This window comes from Coffea arabica, chromosome 3e, assembly GCF_036785885.1.
Source record: "Coffea arabica cultivar ET-39 chromosome 3e, Coffea Arabica ET-39 HiFi, whole genome shotgun sequence".
In the NCBI taxonomy this organism is placed as follows: Eukaryota; Viridiplantae; Streptophyta; class Magnoliopsida; order Gentianales; family Rubiaceae; genus Coffea; species Coffea arabica.
Genome location: NC_092315.1, coordinates 20,111,607 through 20,131,021, shown reverse-complemented (window position 1 = coordinate 20,131,021; position 19,415 = coordinate 20,111,607).

The following is a 19,415-nucleotide window of genomic DNA, read 5'->3' as shown; positions in this document are numbered from 1 at the left end:
AATAATTCACCCCATATGTCTGAGCATACCCTTTTGCAACAAGATGAGTTTTGAAGCGAGCAACAGAACCATCAGGATTGATTTTAATAGCAAACACATATTTACAACCAATAGGTTTCCTACGTGTTGGTAGATGAACCAAGTCCCAGGTATCATTATTGTCTAGAGCCATCATTTCTTCCTTCATAGCAGCCCGTCAACCAAAATGTTTCAAAGTCTCAGATAAGTGTTAAGAAAGAGATATTGAATCTAAATAAGCAATAAAATAATAGAAGGAGGGAGACAAATGGTCATATGAAACAAATTATAAAATTGGGTAAGTGCACTATCTTTTACCTTTTCTTAAAGCAATGGGCAAATCAAGACTGGAATCTAGAGTGTGAGACCCCGAAAATTTTCTTATTTCTCGACATTTTATTTTCGGCTTTTAGGCTCAGTTTTAGTGTTTTCTTTATTATATGAATATTTGGAGGGATTTTATGAGAAAATATGAATTTTGTATCATTTTGGGATATAAGTGATTTTCTGGGGTTTTAGGTGCGTATAGCGGTTATGGGACCCACTAGGGCGATCGGTACCACAATTTTATATACGGAGACTTTATAACCTTGTGTTAGGAATTAATTAGGTGTTAGTTAGTGTAATTAAGCATTACAAGACAAGGAATTAAGATAAGCTTGGCTTGGCCACTTGTTGCATTTTCATTGGAGGTTTGATTGTTGACTAGTCTTACACCTTTACTAAATCAATTTTGGCCAAATTTCTTTGGCATTTTGCACCTTCTTGGCCGGCCAACCATAGAGAGAAAAGAAGAGAGAGCTCTTCACATTTTGCTTCCTTTTCTTGTCAAAATCTTGAAATCCAACCATTAATTCTCCCAATTACTCCATAAAACCTACTTGCAAGGTGGATTTGAAGGGCTTGGTGGAGTGGTTTGCAAGGGGAAGACCTAAGTCATCTTGTTTCTAGTAGTTGTAAGGTGAGTAGTTGAGAATTTGTTTCTTTGTTGGTTGTAATGTGAAATTTGTAGAGGTTAGTAGATAAAGAGGTGATTTTATGGAGTATTTCATGATGTTACTTGGGTTGTGGCAATTTTTCTATTTATTGAGGACTTTTCTGTTTTATGTGACTTATGATGCTTAGAAATGGTGTGATGGCTTTATATGAATTGCTTTAGAGCCAATATGTGTTAGTGTTGTTTGATTTCGGAAAATTTTTGTATTTGTTAGAAATTTCAGATTTTAGGGTTGCAATTTGGGGCTTTGTTATGATTGGCTCTTACACTTGAAATTGATGATGATTCTGTATTGATAAAAGTAGCTAATCAAGGTTAATTGCTTGTGTTATTTATGGTTTTGCCTCGTATATTCGTTTCAATTTACGCGTTTCGGGTTTGTAGACCTGGCGAGAGTTGGGCAGGCGGTCCGTTAACCTCTCTGGTTCGCCTTAGGGGAAAACGGGATCGTCACAAGTGGTATCAGAGCCTAGGTTTAGATTCACTTGGGCATGTTAGAAAGTACTTAATTTGGGACTTGTGTTTGTTTATCCTTTTAGGATGTTAAGTTTGACTATGTTTTGGTGTAGGATGGAGGCGCATAGTGGATCTGATGAGAGGTCGACGGTGGTGCGGGGCCGTGGAGTACTTCCTATGATCAAGTACCAAATCCGGCCGAGAGGGGCTACTGTGCGCTGGAGTCCGGCTAGTCGCCTTCGGCGTTGCGAGTGCCGTCATAAGTTTGGCTACCCCAATACTGTTGTATTTGCTGTGGTCAAGGAAAGGAAGGAGTTGTCCAAGGAGAATGCGAGGCTAGAAGTTGAAACGAACCAACTAAGGGAGGCCAACAAGAGGCAAGCTGAGAGAATTAGGGAATTGGAATATGACCTGGCTGAGGGTCAAGATAGGGTGGACGACTTGTGTACGCAACTTGGAGAGGCACGCGAACGTATGGTTAAGAGGGCGAGGCAACTAAGGGAGAGAGCCGGATCAATTTTGAACCTATGTGATGACTTGCTAGGGGACGAGAGCGATGAGGGCTCTTGTATGGGTGATGGAGTTGGAGGTGAACCCGCCCTGGAGGGTGGGTCCTCTAGTCCCACTGTAGGCTAAGGCTTGGCTCTTGAGCCATTTTGGATAATTTTGACTCTTGTATATAAAAGGGCTACGGAAGGGTAGGCTGGAAATGAACCTTAGCTAGCTGTTTTGTACGTTGGTCTAGCTTTGTAGATATTACTTTTGTTGTTGCCCTTTTCCGTAAGCGGTTTTTCCCTGGTTGTACTTGACTGACTGTTTTGGTGTAATTACTTGATGTGAATTTGTGAATATGTGTTATGTGTTTAAATGCCTTATGAAGTTATTGTGTGGATAAGTGATTGTGTTTATTGTTTTGCAATAGGGAGGTATGTTATCGTTATCGTTGATGCTATATTTATAGTTATGTCTATATTTTGACCTTAGATTACTTAGACCGATGGAAGGCACGCGTAGTGGCCGAGGTCGGGGACGTGGGGGTAGACGGCCTACGACTGGACAGGAGACGGGGACTTCAATACCCGAACCAACTCCTGAACCCCAAATCGATCCCAATATTCAAGTAGCCGCTGCTATCCAGCGGATGACCGATCTCCTGGCCCAGGTGGTTCAACATCAGGGCCCCAACCCTAATCCTCCAGTCGGCAACCCTGGAAATCCTGGACATCATGTCGAGAGTGAGGATCGAGCTCTCGAACGATTCCAAAAATTTTCTCCACCTAAGTTTCTTTGAGGGCCCGACCCGGACGTAGCCGAGCAGTGGTTGGAAAAGATGATAGACATTTTTGCTGCCCTACGTTACTCAGAAGAGAGGCAAGTGATTTTTGCGGTGTTTCAACTCGAAGGGGCCGCTCGCTCTTGGTGGAACATTATCCGAACAAAATGGGAGCGAGAACAGACGCCAAGAACATGGATGAATTTTGTCAGGGAATTCAATGCCAAGTACTTTCCGCCATTGGTTCAGGAGAAAAAGGAAGACGAATTTATTCGTTTACGCCAAGGCACGCAATCGGTAGCCGAATATGAAAGTCAATTCACACGTTTATCCAAGTTTGCCCCTGAGCTTATACTGACAGAGCAAAGGAGGGCGAGACGTTTCCTTCAGGGACTTAATGTAGAAATCCAAAAGGATTTGGCCGTCGCCCAAATTACCACTTTCAGTGATGCTGTTGAGAAAGCATTACGATCCGAGAACGCCAGGCTTCAAGTAAGGAATTTCCAAAATAGAAAGCGTGGAGCTGCTGGGAGTAGCTCAACTCAAGGGGATAAAGGTGCCCCTCCTAAATTTGGACGGGGAACCGGAGGGGGACGGTTCTCGGGTACTGCTAGAGGAGCTCCCTCTCGGGGAGGTCAATCTGGACGAGGCCAGCAAAGGAGCGCCTCACAAGGGAGTTCAGCTACAGTTTCTCGTGGGCCGTGTAGCTTTTGCGGGAAACCAAACCACACGGAGGACGACTGCTGGAGGAAGCAGAACAAGTGTTTGCGCTGTGGGAGTGCGGAACACCGGCTCGCCAGTTGTCCGGTCCAGTCACGAGACGCGAAAGGATTTACGCAGTCATCTAAAGCTACCTCAAGTCAGTCACGAGTAGAAGGAGCTAAACCGAAGGTGCCCGCCCGTGTGTACTCCATCGAACAACGTCCAGTTCCTGACTCGGCCGAGGTAGTGGAAGGTACGATTCCTGTCTTCCACCGCCTAGCTAGAATTTTGATAGACCCTGGAGCCACCCATTCCTTCGTTAACCCCGAGTTTATGTATGGAATTGATATAAACCCTGTTACTCTTTCCTATGAGCTGGAAGTTAGTACGCCTACGGGGAACCAACGCCTGATTTCCAGCGAAATGTTTACAAATTGTGAGATCTGGATAGGTGAGCGGAAGTTATTAGGGAATCTGATAAGTTTAGCCATAAAAGGTTACGACGTGATTTTGGGCATGGATTGGTTGGCTCGATATGATGCCCAACTAGATTGTAAGAGAAAAATAGTAGAATTTCGTATTCCTGGGGAGGCAACTTTGAGGTTAGATGTGAGGAGTAGTCTAGCCTCATCTGCTATGATTTCGGGTATTCGAGCTAGGAAATTATTGAGTAGAGGGGCGCAAGGGTTCCTAACTTTTCTTATTAATACTCCGGCCGACAAACTGAAGATAGAAGATGTACCAGTGGTGAGTGAATACCTAGATGTTTTTCCTGATGAGTTAGTAAATCTACCTCCAGAAAGAGAAATTGAGTTTGAAATTAACCTTTTACCTGGGACTTCTCCTCTTTCCAAAACTCCTTATCGAATGGCACCAGCAGAACTCAGAGAGTTGAAATTACAGTTGCAAGACCTTCTGGAGCGGGGGTTTATTCGCGAGAGCGGATCTCCTTGGGGGGCTCCCGTTCTCTTTGTTAAGAAGAAAGACGGGACCTTGAGATTGTGTATTGACTACCGAGGGTTGAACCACGTGACTATTAAGAATAAGTATCCACTACCCCACATTGATGAATTATTTGATCAGTTGCAAGGGGCAGTGGTCTTTTCAAAATTAGACCTTCGACAGGGGTATTACCAACTGTTGATTAGAAAGGAAGATGTGCCCAAAACTGCCTTCAATTCTCGGTATGGGCATTACAAATTTGTCGTGATGCCTTTTGGCCTGACTAATGCCCCTGCTGCTTTCATGGACCTCATGCATCGGATCTTCAAACCCTATCTCGACCAATTTGTCGTTATTTTTATTGATGACATATTGGTTTATTCAAAAACCCGGGAGGATCATGAACAACATTTGAAAGAGGTCCTACAAACCCTGAGGGAGCACCAGTTGTATGCTAAATTTAGCAAATGTGAGTTTTGGCTAGAAACGGTTTCTTTTCTGGGGCACGTGATTTCAAAGGAGGGAATTGCTGTGGATCCAGCCAAGGTAGAGGCTGTGACTGGGTGGAAGAGACCCGACAACCCCACTGAGATCCGAAGTTTTCTAGGGTTGGCAGGTTATTACCGGCGATTTATTAAAGATTTTTTGAAACTTGCCAGTCCCTTAACCGATTTAACCAAGAAGGGTGGACGATTCTTGTGGAGTGATAAGTGTGAAACCAGCTTTCAAGAGCTGAAGCGGAGATTAACTATAGCCGCTATCCTGGTCTTACCTAATGGTCCGGACGATTTCACTGTTTACACTGACGCCTCCAGAGAAGGTTTGGGGTGCGTGTTGATGCAACACCAAAATGTGATAGCTTATGCTTCTAGAAAACTGAAAACCCATGAGCAAAACTATCCCATTCATGATCTCGAGCTGGCCGCAGTTGTCTTTGCTTTGAAGAAGTGGAGGCACTATCTGTATGGGGTGATCTTTGAAGTCTATTCTGACCATAAGAGCCTCAAATATCTCTTTTCCCAGAAGAAGCTGAACATGAGACAGCGCAGGTGGATGGAATTCTTGGAGGATTATGATTATACCATAAACTACCATCCGGGCAAGGCTAATGTGGTAGCCGATGCCCTAAGTCGTAAGGCTCAGATTTCTGGATTGATGGTGAAAGAGTGGGAATTATTAGGAATGGTTGGAGAATGGAATCCAAAACTGGGGCATAATAGGATAACCTTTGGGAGTATTCGAGTGACGTCTATATTTCTAGAGAAAATTAAGGAGGCTCAAATTAAGGATCCAACAGTTCAAAAATGGGTTGAAAAGGTGAAGAAAGGAGAAACTCCCGATTTTAACTTGAGCCCAGAGGGAATTCTAAGGTTTCGGAATCGAATAGTGGTGCCTGATGATGAAAACTTGAAAAGGGAAATCTTGGAGGAAGCTCATCGATCTAAATATACAATCCATCTAGGAAGTAACAAGATGTATCATGATTTGCGAAGTTTGTACTGGTGGGACAGGATGAAGAGAGAGATAGCTCAGTACGTACAAACCTGTCTAGTGTGTCAGCAAGTTAAGGCCGAACACCAAAAGCCTTCTGGACTACTGCAGCCACTGGAGATACCCGAATGGAAATGGGAACATATTACCATGGACTTTGTTTCTGGACTACCTAGAACCCAAAAAGGATATGATGCCGTTTGGGTGATCGTCGATCGATTGACCAAGTCGGCTCATTTCCTACCTGTGAATATGAAGTATTCCATGGATAAGTTAGCTCGCGTATTTTTGGAGGAGATTGTGAGATTGCATGGGGTACCTGTAAGCATAGTCTCCGACCGAGACCCTCGTTTCGTGTCCAGATTTTGGCAAAAGTTTCAAGAGACTTTAGGGACAAAGCTGAATTTGAGTACCACGTATCATCCTCAGACGGATGGACAGTCGGAGCGAACGATTCAGACCCTTGAAGATATGCTTCAAACATGTATATTAGATTTCGGGGGTACTTGGGGACAGCACATGACGTTAGTCGAGTTTGCCTATAATAACAGCTACCACTCGTCAATCCAAATGGCACCCTATGAAGCTCTGTATGGACGAAAGTGCCGATCACTGATATACTGGGATGAAGTAGGAGAGAAGAAGATCCTAGACCCTACTATCATTCCTTGGATGGAGGACGCTCAAGAAAAGATCAAGTTAATCCGTCAAAGACTACAGACAGCCCAAAGTCGCCAGAAGAGCTACGCTGATAACCGAAGAAAAGATCTGGAGTTTGAAGTTGGAGACCGGGTATTTCTTAAAATTAGCCCGTTACGGAGTATTACTGCCGGCAGAGGAAAGAAACTTCAACCTAGATACGTAGGACCTTTTCTGATCCTTCAGCGAGTTGGAAAAGTAGCGTACCGACTTGAGTTGCCGCCAAACCTGTCGCGGGTTCATGATGTATTCCACGTATCAATGCTCAAAAAGTATTACCCTGATCCGACTCACATCGTCCAACCGGAAGAAATCGAAATTGATGATGCCCTTACCTACGAGGAAAAACCAGTACGAGTGCTTGATAGAAAAGTTAAAGAGCTGAGGAATAAACAAATTCCACTAGTGAAAATTCTGTGGAAGAACCATGGAGTCGAAGAGGCAACCTGGGAGATGGAGGAAGGGATGAGAGCAAAATATCCGGAACTGTTTATTGACTCAGGTGAGAAATTTCGAGGACGAAATTCTTTAAGGGGGAGAGAGTGTGAGACCCCGAAAATTTTCTTATTTCTCGACATTTTATTTTTGGCTTTTAGGCTCAGTTTTAGTGTTTTCTTTATTATATGAATATTTGGAGGGATTTTATGAGAAAATATGTCATTTTGGGATATAGGTGATTTTCTAGGGTTTTAGGTGCGTATAGCGGTTATGGGACCCACTAGGGCGATCGGTGCCGTAAAAATGGAGTTGGACAATTTTATATACGGAGACTTTATAACCTTGTGTTAGGAATTAATTAGGTGTTAGTTAGTGTAATTAAGCATTACAAGACTAGGAATTAAGATAAGCTTGGCTTGGCCACTTGTTGCATTTTCATTGGAGGTTTGATTGTTCACTAGTCTTACACCTTTACTAAATCAATTTTGGCCAAATTTCTTTGGCATTTTGCACCTTCTTGGCCGGCCAACCATAGAGAGAAAAGAAGAGAGAGCTCTTCACATTTTGCTTCCTTTTCTTGTCAAAATCTTGAAATCCAACCATTAATTCTCCCAATTACTCCATAAAACCTACTTGCAAGGTGGATTTGAAGGGCTTGGTGGAGTGGTTTGCAAGGGGAAGACCTAAGTCATCTTGTTTCTAGTAGTTGTAAGGTGAGTAGTTGAGAATTTGTTTCTTTGTTGGTTGTAATGTGAAATTTGTAGAGGTTAGTAGATAAAGAGGTGATTTTATGGAGTATTTCATGATGTTACTTGGGTTGTGGCAATTTTTCTATTTATTGAGGACTTTTCTGTTTTATGTGACTTATGATGCTTAGAAATGGTGTGATGGCTTTATATGAATTGCTTTAGAGCCAATATGTGTTAGTGTTGTTTGATTTCGGAAAATTTTTGTATTTGTTAGAAATTTCAGATTTTAGGGTTGCAATTTGGGGCTTTGTTATGATTGGCTCTTACACTTGAAATTGATGATGATTCTGTATTGATAAAAGTAGCTAATCAAGGTTAATTGCTTGTGTTATTTATGGTTTTGCCTCGTATATTCGTTTCAATTTACGCGTTTCGGGTTTGTAGACCTGGCGAGAGCTGGGCAGGCGGTCCGTTAACCTCTCTGGTTCGCCTTAGGGGAAAACGGGATCGTCACATAGAGACTGAGGAAGCGGTGGATCAAGACTGGGATCTGTAGACAGAGAAGGTGGTGGAGGATGTGAGTCTATGTGTTGAGAATTACAAGAATATATTTGAGTGATTGGTGATCTTGTAGGAATAGTTGTTGTAATAGTGTAGACTAGAATATCATCTTCCTCCCCCTTACTACTGTAGACATTAGATTTAAGAAAAAATGGATGTGTCTCAAAAATGTAACATCAGCAGAGACTAAATAACAATCTAAAATTGGATAATAACATTTATACCTTTTCTATAGACGTGAATAACACAAAAACACACATTTAAGAGATTTGGGATCTAATTTAGACATTTGGGGATGGGTATCACGAACAAAACAAGTACACCCAAATATACGTGGCTCAATAGGGAATAAAGATTAGGTTGAAAATAAAATTGAATAAGGAATCTCACCAGCAAGCACAGAAGATGGCATACGATTAATTAAGAAACAGGTTGTTGAAACAGCATCTGCCCAAAATTGCTTAAGAATCTTCATGTGAAATAGGAGGGTTCTAGCAACTTCTAATAAGTGCCTATTTTTTCTTTCAGCAACACCATTTTGTGGTGGTGTATCAGGACATGAAGATTGATAAAGAATTCCATTTTCTGACATATATGAATTAAAGGATTTAGAAAAGTATTCTTCTGCATTATCATTTCGCAAAATGCGGATAGACACATTGAATTGTATTTTTATTTCATTACAAAAGGAGCAAAAGATACTAAATAAATCTGAACAACTACTCATTAAATATAACCAAGTAACACGAGTGTAGTCATCAATAAAGGTGACAAAATACTTAAAATCAGACTTAGATACTATTGGACAAGGGTCTCATATATTAGAGTGCACTAATTCAAACCCTTTTATTGACTCTAGGCAAATAAGGCAAACGATGATACTTGACAAATTGGCATGACTCACAATTTAAATGGAATAAAATTCTGAAAATTTGGAAACAACTTCTTCAAGATGGATAGAGATGGATGATCCAAACGACAGTGAATTTCAAACGGATTCAAGGTGGATGAACATGCAACAGGTTTCGACACTTTCATTAAAAGGGTTTCAAGTGTATACAGGCCGCCAGACTCATGTCCTTTACCAATAATCTTTCCCGTTATAAGATCCTAAAAAACACAATATTCAGGAAAGAATGAGATAGAGCACTTGAGAGATTTTGTAATTTTACTAATTGAGAGTAGATTAAAAGAAAAATTAGGTAAGCATTAAACTGAAGATAAGGGAATAGATGACATAGAAATTGTTACACCGAAACCCACAATTGAAGCACATGACCTATCAGCCAAAGTAACATTCAGATGATTTTTGTTAGGATTAAAAGATGAGGAGTTTTTTGCTAAAATAACACTTTTTCTAAAAAATATTCCCAATATGATTCACTTTCAAACTTTATTCCCATAATGATGTTATTATTGCCATCTACTTATCCTGATTGCTACGTAGGATAACAAGAAAGGAAAGTTTTGATCTAGTTTATAATTTCCAGCATGAACTAAAATTTTTAATTTTTTTCAAAACATAGAGGCACAAGAAGATTGCATAACTTTGATAATTTTCTTATAATTATTTAAAATAAATTCTACCATTATTGACCTTACTATGATTGGTCTCTACATTTTTCTTGACATGTATCAAACCTATTGCATATATTTTTTCAAAAATTAAATTTCAAAATTACAAAAATTGCAACAAAAATTGTAAGTAATAACAAGAAAAAGTTACAAAAACTTCAAGGCTATCATATTTGTTTATATTATCCTTCTTACTCGTTGAAAAGAACTTTTACAAGATGTAATAAAACTAAAATTTTCAAATTTTCAATTGCAAACTAAAAACTGTTAGATTATTATATAAGTAATCAAATAGTATAAAAGGCAATGGCATCCCACTACTCGAAAAAATTCATGTTGTAAAGGGAAAAATGACAAAAATAAACTTTTATTAAACTTTAAAAATGCAGTAAAATTATGAACATCCATATCTTATGCAAAGAACTAAAAAACAAGATATTTTGAACTAAAAAAAAACTTAGTTATAGTGTAATTACAATAAATTTGCAATTGAAAAATGTCTTACAATCATTGCCAATTGCAAGCAAATTTGAAATATTTAAGCCAACACTCTTGAAGCTTCCTTAAGTGTTCGCAAAGATGGAATGAATAGAAGAATGTCATTAGACAATCAACTGATTTTGTGTTCAGGCACTTCAATAATGCTAAGTTCAGACACATCATTGACCCTATCTCCAGAACGGTAAGCACTATTTGATCACTGCAAGTCACATATGGAGAATGAAAAAAACAAAAAGGTATCACAAGCTAGAAGTAAAATAATAGAAAACTAAAATCCAAAAAACGTGTTTGGATGTTTTATGCTTAAATTGCAAGCTTATAGTCTAGAGATGTGATCAAGTGATAGAGAGGCACTATAACTAAACATGCTCATGTATGTGGTGGAAATCAAACATATTGAGCATGAATCTATGTTGTTGTGTAGTTTTTCTCCTAAACATTTTATCAAACACATGGTATGAGAAATCATTTGTTAGACAATTAATATTCAAAAATTTTTTGAATGCCATAGTAATGTTCCAAAACTACAAATAGAAAAGATAAGAGAATAATGTTTGTTTACCTTGATATTATCAAGGATGATAATGAAGTTTTAGATACTGTTAATATAAATATTAACTTCTCAAAATTATGTTTGACAAGGAAAAGACAATGAAATGAAAAAATATGGGAGAGAGAGAATTGGGAAAGATATTAGATGGAAAAAAGAAATAGAATGTATTTCTATCTCTATCCTGACACGTGTACAACCTACGTGGCAAAAAAAAGATCATAAAGGTAATAAATTTTAAAATTATGTTACTTTGAGTATATGTTTTAGAAGAAGAGTTATTTTGGCAATAAACTCAAAAGAGGAGAGGATACATTTATTACCAATCATATGATCCGTTGCCCAGGAATCGATGATCCATTTGTTAGAAGATGACACAAGACATGTAGTAGGTTTACCTGAGTGATCAATAGAAGAAAGATTGGTACTAGAAGATGGGTTAGTAGATTTTTGTGAGGTCTGGAACTCAATAAAGCGGGCAAACTCATCAACAGAGATGAATATGGATTTGTCAGAAGGCACATAATTGTTCTCATGGGTTGCGAAATTTGCAAATGGAGGATGCTGTTGAGGTCTACCATGAAGATCCTAACACGTACGTATGGTATGGCTAGGTTTCTTACAGTGATAACAGACTCGTTGATTTGAGTTGTATTGTCCATGACCAGCAATCCTACCTAACCCATTTTTGCCACTGTTTCTACTATTATTTTCTCGACCAACTCCACTTCGACTCACGAGAGCACTAGTAACATTAAATATAAACAAAGATCCCTCGGTTCTCAACACTCGTGTGAAAGTGTCATGGAGGGAAACAATCTCTAGGTTAGAGAGAATTTGTGTTTGAGCAGCATCAAACTCAATTGGTAATCTTGCAAGAAAACTCATTACAGCCATTTGTTTCTGTTGAGACTGTTGAGTTTTTACATCAGTACTAAAAGGAAGGAGAGAGTTCAATTCCTCATATACTCGTTTAAAATCCATAAAGTATTCTGTAAGGGATATCTGCTGTTTTTTTTGGATGGTAAAATTCCTTGCAAACATCATATATATGATTTAAATTATTCTTACCAAAATATAAGAAAGTCAAATAATCCATAAGATTTTTAACAAACTCATAGTAATTGATCAGAGTAACTATCTTATTAGCGATAGAGTTTCGGATCTGCAAAACTAGTTTTGCATCTTCTCTTAGCCAAGCCTTCTTTTCTTTCCCATCAATGGGTGGGTCATCAATGAGATGATCATCTCTATCGATGCTGCGCAGATATATCCAAATAGTTTTACTCCAATTCAAAAAAAAAAATTCACTCAGTTTGTGTTCAGTAATTTTTGATATTGTAGGAATAATATCAGAAATTACTGTTTTCATCTCTCTACTACTACCTTTCATATCTGTCATTATAATTCACATAAGAAGGAACTAAAAGTGGCTCAATAGGGTCACGTCAAAAAGACAAACTGATAACAAAGTATAAAGTTCTGATACCATGAAAACTAAAAAGGGAGAAAAAATATTCTTCTTCATTGCATCTTTAGACTACACAACGTACAAATATATATACACAAGTGTAATCTAATTTAGATTCTAAAACCATGCTAATCTAAATCAATCTATAACCTAATCAAATTTTCTAATATTTGATACTATAATCAAAGTAAATCAAATCAAATCAAATCTAATCTTTTCTAATATCTACAATATCAAATCAAATCATATATCTATGATTTCTACAATATCAGATCACATATCTTCAACAGAATTGAAGCCTATTTAGCTTAGATTCTCTCAAGGCTGTTTACCTACTTTGGTTTTAGATATTGACTCTACAGTTTCAATTAGTAAATCCACAGCATAGTTATCCTTAATGTAGATTTAAGAAAGTTTTACTAAATAGAAATATTAGGACAATAACCTAGAGTAGGATATGTGACGCCCCCACTTCTCCCTAACGCGAATCAAAGGGTATCTGCAAGACGCCTGCCCAACTCTCGCCAAGATTCGAGACAAATCCAATTCAAACCTAGTCTAATACCAACAATGAAAGTCGGAATAAAGGTACGAAATCATTTCCATACATAAATATCCAGTCTTACATCACAATTTCAAATTTACAATCACTTTTTCCAAAATATACAACCTCCAAAATGTCTAGTCGATTACAATTACAACACTAATACAAAAGTGCCTCAAGTCGACATTTGCTTAACTCCTTCCAATCGAGTTCCTGTTAAGGAAAACAAACTAATGGGATGAGCCAATACTCAGTGAGGCCAAGAAACACACATGCAAACATGTAATCCAAGTAGCCACAAATTACATAGTAAGTAAAGCTATAAGTTCGAATAATTCACATTTCGAATAGGAAAAATAAACAGAAACAATTCAAGAATACTGTAGTTCTCAGGAACTAAATTCCACGTAGTCGAGTCGAAATCTTGATCACATCTCATGTTGACACTCCGTCAACCACATAAGTATAAAATCCGTACATACACCACTTTACTTCAAATCCCGTCACCGTTACACCCCCTTACCGGGCCCGCTCATCAAAGTTTTGATAATACTCGAGTATATCATGGCAATACTACACGAGTAATGCCGAGCAAGATCTCTCCAATAGATCATGTTCTACGAATATCTCATGGTTTGCTAAGCTTATCGACCAAACCCATGCTGGCTCGATTCGCAAAGTTAATCAACGACTTTGGGCGTCCTTCGCATATGAATACGAATACGAATACGAATATAAGTCGATGAGCAACGCTCGAATCGACGATTCCAAATACGAATCACGAATACAAATCACATATACGAACCACAAATTTGAATCACATCCACATTACTATGTACAAATCGGATATGAATTCACATAGCAAAATACAAATATAATTTCATTTGGAAGAGAACGAGTGCGGTAAAGTACACTCTCGTCTCAAAAATTCAAATTCATATAACGGATAAGAAACAGATAACCACTTAACAACAAGTTCATGCACTTGACACTCACCAATCGAAACAAGGGAATAAGTGCGTAAACGAGCCCTTAAGTGTTCCCCTCGAGATCCTCTTGAAGGTTTTCTTGAGCACCTGAGCAAATAGTAATTGTCTATTACACACTATCGCTTAAAACCCCTAATTATCGAGGAAGATTGCACACTTGTACAATCTAAGAAAATTTCATGAAAATTAGCCTTAATTACTCGTAAATCGAGGCTCAAAAATGGGGTTTTAAAACACAAGAGAAATCTGATTTTAATTTTTGAAATCACGTGTAAAACAGTTTAGCAATATTAAAGGAAAATAGAGAGTTCGCAACCCTCAATTTCCTTTAAGTTCGGAAATTTCAGATTTGTCACCCATATTTTGAAAAATCGTATCTCATTCTCTATAAGTCCAAAATTGGAAAACTTGGTGCTGTTGGAAACTACTTCCAAAGTACTAAAAGTTTTTAGAAGACAATTTTCCATGATTCCAAACGGAAGGTATTCGAAAATTAGCTCAAAGTTGCTATTCTGGGGCATAGAAGACAGGTTTAGGTTGGTTTTTGGCCAACTTTGTAAATTCGGAACGAATGGTTTGGCTTGCTCAAGTGGAACCAGGACATGTATTTTATACCAACGGAAATATGGAAGTGTTTAGTTTTCAGTGCCGCAAACAGCACTCGATTCCGACATTGGAACGATGAGTTATAGCCAAAACAAGATGACTGTCTGGCCAGTGACGGGAACCAATTCCAGATTTCTAAGCTTCCGAAATTCCAACATTTGGGTGACCAAATCAAGTTATTTTTCAATGAAACTTTTTACACACTCAATATAACATGAAAACAACATAAACAATCTATTAGAACCTCAAAATTTCGCACTAAAGTGCTCGAACAAAGCAGGGGTAAAATGGTCACTTTTGGTTATTGCACCACCTTGAGTTTCTATCAACAACCCAACATTAATCCACTAGTTTAGGCACTAAATAAACATTATTACTAGCAAAACACCACAAATCAGTCCATATATCCAAGGTGGGAGTTCATAGAGCCCACACAACCATTTTTCCAACATAAACAAGCTACCCATATACATGCATGAGTTTAATGCGCTCTACTACTTCCATAAATCGAGTTTCCAAGGGTTGATCGTTTCTTACTTGTTTAGATGAACCAAGCAGAAATTTCAATCCAAAAGTGCTCAAGAAAAACCGCGGACAGCAGCTCCTTTTCTTAATCTTCTATTCATGAAATAAACTAGGGGGTGGCATCCCTTTCTGAGCTTGGGGCTTCTTCTTAAAAAAAAAAAAAAGTAAACTAACACAAGAAATAACCATTAGACCATAATGAATTGATAATAACAATTCATCCTTTTTGCACAACAAAACATCACATTATTCAACTCATACTATAGATAGGTATATAATATATTTTATTAAATTATAAGTGGGAGGACCCATCTCCATTCTTTCCCATGATACTATTTTCCTTTGTTTAGTGTATTCCTCTTATCCATCAACTTTACCTTCTTCATCTTTGAAATCCATCTCTTTCCTTTCATCGTGCAAGCCTCATAACCCTCTTCTTTCACTTTTTTTTTTCATGGCAAACCTCATACACGAGAGTGGGATGCTAGCCCCAATTTATTAATAAACTTAAAAAGGAAATACATTAAGAATTCCAAAGGTATAATGAAATCCCAGCGAGCTCTTCTACGGAAGCTTCAAGTCCTAACCGATCAAGTCAAACATCACCACGGACCATGCCAAGCAACGCCACAAAACTATCAAATATACAATCCCGTTCTAAGTCATCGCCTGCATTTGCCAGTTCTACAATCCCCTTCTTTCACTCCATAATTTTACCTCCTTCCTACCCTTGTAACCCTATCTATTCTCTCTAGGCATACTTTCTCCATCCTATTGATTGCCTTTCTTCCACTTTCTAGCCCTATTTTTCCTAATTCATGACCTATTTCATCACTGTTTAAAATGTTTTGGCCAAATCTATGATCAAAATTCTGATGAGTGGGAAGGTGTAAAATTTCATAAAATTAAAAAGGTGAAATAATGATCTAAATTAATGTGCTTTATGCTTATGAAAAAATTCCTAAATTGTTGTGCTTATTTACTTATCTAACAATTTTATATGCTATTTGAATTGAAGTTATACACACCACATAGGAATTTAATATAATCCAACTTATATTTTCTTCTTATGACATTTCACATATTTGATCCTCGTTTCATATTCTTATTTTACTTTTGTGGCATTTTGAATTAAAAAATTATAAACAAATGTTTTTGTGAATTCAATTACAACTAAGTGGATTAATAAAATTGAATATTAGTTGTTTGGGAAAAAAGATTTTAAATGTATTTCGTAACATGGTTCTTTGTCCTCAACTATATGTTGGCCTTTGGGAACCCCTCTAGACATTTTGTACGGACATTGACGTAAAGAAATTACAAGGTTGGGGGCGTCAAACTTGAAAATAATGATTCTTTGTGGAAATTAATTTTTTTTAGTTATGTCTCTATTTGTTTCCTTAAAGTCCACTATCGTTGCATTTCAAACCTTTAACCAGTGCTACTACTTGGTAGTATGTGTTATATCATCTAGAATATGTACAATATTAGAATTTTTTTTATTAATTCATGATGATACATAAATATATTCATAGAGAAACTAACAAAAGGCTAATCTATTGTGGTTTCTCTATTTCTCTATTTTGCTTAAGAGTGAAACAATGATTCACCAGAATGCAATATTCCTGAATTATAAGCTCTTGATTAATGAAATTATAGAATATCAAATGTTTGATTCAATTGAAAAGGCTAGCTTTTGTATGGCTTTTTTGAGGTCTTGGTTAACTAATAAGAGATTATTTTGTACAACAATAGCAAAAACTGCACCCAAACAAATTTCAAAGAATGCACTTTCAGAGGATTGCTTCAGAAGTTTTGTTGGTCAGTTCAGTTTTATATTTTTAAAGTTAAGATTAACATACATATACAGTGTCTAACAAATTATAGTGTAAATGCAAATCAATCTCCAATATCCTTGTTGGCAAATTACTAGTTTTCTTGAAAAACAAAATAAGATAATTCTCCATTTGCCCCCATGCAAGATCGAAGTATGGACCTTCAATTTACAAGACTAACGCTCTACCACTAAGCTATAGGGGCCTCCGTTGCAAGTCAACACAGTTATGAAATTACGAGCCTAGCAATTTTATTTATTAATCACATTCTAATTCCTCATTTGGAATTTGAAAACTAAAAAAGGAGAGAAAACATTCTTTTTCATTGCACCTTTAGACTACACAATATACAAATATATATACACAAGTGTAACCTAATTTAGATTCTAAAATCATGTTAATCTAAATCAATGTATAACCTAATCAAATCTCTTAATATCTGATACTATAATTAAAGCAAATCAAATGTAATCAAATCAAATCTTTCCTAATATCTATAATATCAAATCAAATCATATATCTATGATTTCTACAATATCAGATCACATATCTTCAACACTCCCCCTCAAGATGGAGCATAGATGTTGATCATTCCTATCTTGCCACAAATATAATCAATTCTCAGACCATTTAGAGGTTTAGTGAAAATATAATATCAGTTAACTACTCTCCAGTTTTCACATCACTGGTTGAGATCAGGTTTTGTTGAATTTTTTCACGAACAATGTGGCAATCAACTTCGATATGTTTTGTTCTCTCATGAAAAATTGGATTTGATGCTATATGAAGGGTAGCTTGATTGTCACACCATAATGTCATTGGAAATGAATTATTGATTCCCACCTCATACAATAATTGATGTATCCATATAAACTCACAAGTGGACTGTGTCATAGACCGGTATTCAGACTCTGCACTAGAGTGAGACACTACATTTTGTTTCTTACTTTTTCATGATACCAAATTACCTTCAACGAAAACACAATATCCAATTGTAGATTTTCGATCAATTTTAGAACCTACCCAATTCGCATCTGAGAAGCATTCAACATGAGAATGGCCATGATTAGTACATAGTATGCCACATCCTGGAGTTCCTTTAAGGTAACATAATATTTGATCTAAAACTGTCCAATGGGTGGTTCTTGGTGAGGACATAAATTGACTCACAATACTAATCGGATATGCAATGTCCGGACGAGTCACAGTAAGATAATTCAACTTTCCCACTAATCCCCGGTACATTTTAGGATCTGAGCATTTACTATAAGTTGCATGTTGGGGATCATTACTCCACTACATGGTTTAGCACCTAACTTTCCTGTTGCTTTCAAAAGATCAAGGACATACTTCTTTTGGCATAAGAATATACCTTGTTTATACCTTATAACCTCAATGCCTAAATAGTATTTCAACATACCTAAATCCTTGAAGCGCGATTAAAGAAAATTTTTTAAGAGCTGCAATACCTGCAATGTTACTACCAGTAATAACAATATCATCAACATAAACAACAAGTAGAATATGACCAACTTCAAATTGTTGATAAAAGATAGAATGATTAGAATTACACTTTTTCATGCCAAACTCTTGAACCACCTCACTGAATCTCTCAAACTAAGCACGAGAACTTTGTTTTAAGTCATATAATGACTTTCAGAGTCTACAAACCTTACCAGACTCCTCTTGAGTAACAAACCCAGGTGGTTGCTCCATATAAATCTCTTCTTACAAATCTCCATGAAGGAATGCATTCTTAACATCTAACTAGTACAAAGATTAATTATTTGTAGCAGCAAGGGAAATAAATAATCGAACAGAGGTGAGTTTTGTTATGAGAGAAAACGTATCTGAATAATTCACCCCATATGTCTGAGCATACCCTTTTGCAACAAGATGAGTTTTGAAGCGAGCAACAGAACCATCAGGATTGATTTTAATAGCAAACACATATTTACAACCAATAGGTTTCCTACGTGTTGGTAGATGAACCAAGTCCCAGGTATCATTATTGTCTAGAGCCATCATTTCTTCCTTCATAGCAGCCCGTCAACCAAAATGTTTCAAAGTCTCAGATAAGTGTTAAGAAAGAGATATTGAATCTAAATAAGCAATAAAATAATAGAAGGAGGGAGACAAATGGTCATATGAAACAAATTATAAAATTGGGTAAGTGCACTATCTTTTACCTTTTCTTAAAGCAATGGGCAAATCAAGACTGGAATCTAGAGTGTGAGACCCCGAAAATTTTCTTATTTCTCGACATTTTATTTTCGGCTTTTAGGCTCAGTTTTAGTGTTTTCTTTATTATATGAATATTTGGAGGGATTTTATGAGAAAATATGAATTTTGTATCATTTTGGGATATAAGTGATTTTCTGGGGTTTTAGGTGCGTATAGCGGTTATGGGACCCACTAGGGCGATCGGTACCACAATTTTATATACGGAGACTTTATAACCTTGTGTTAGGAATTAATTAGGTGTTAGTTAGTGTAATTAAGCATTACAAGACAAGGAATTAAGATAAGCTTGGCTTGGCCACTTGTTGCATT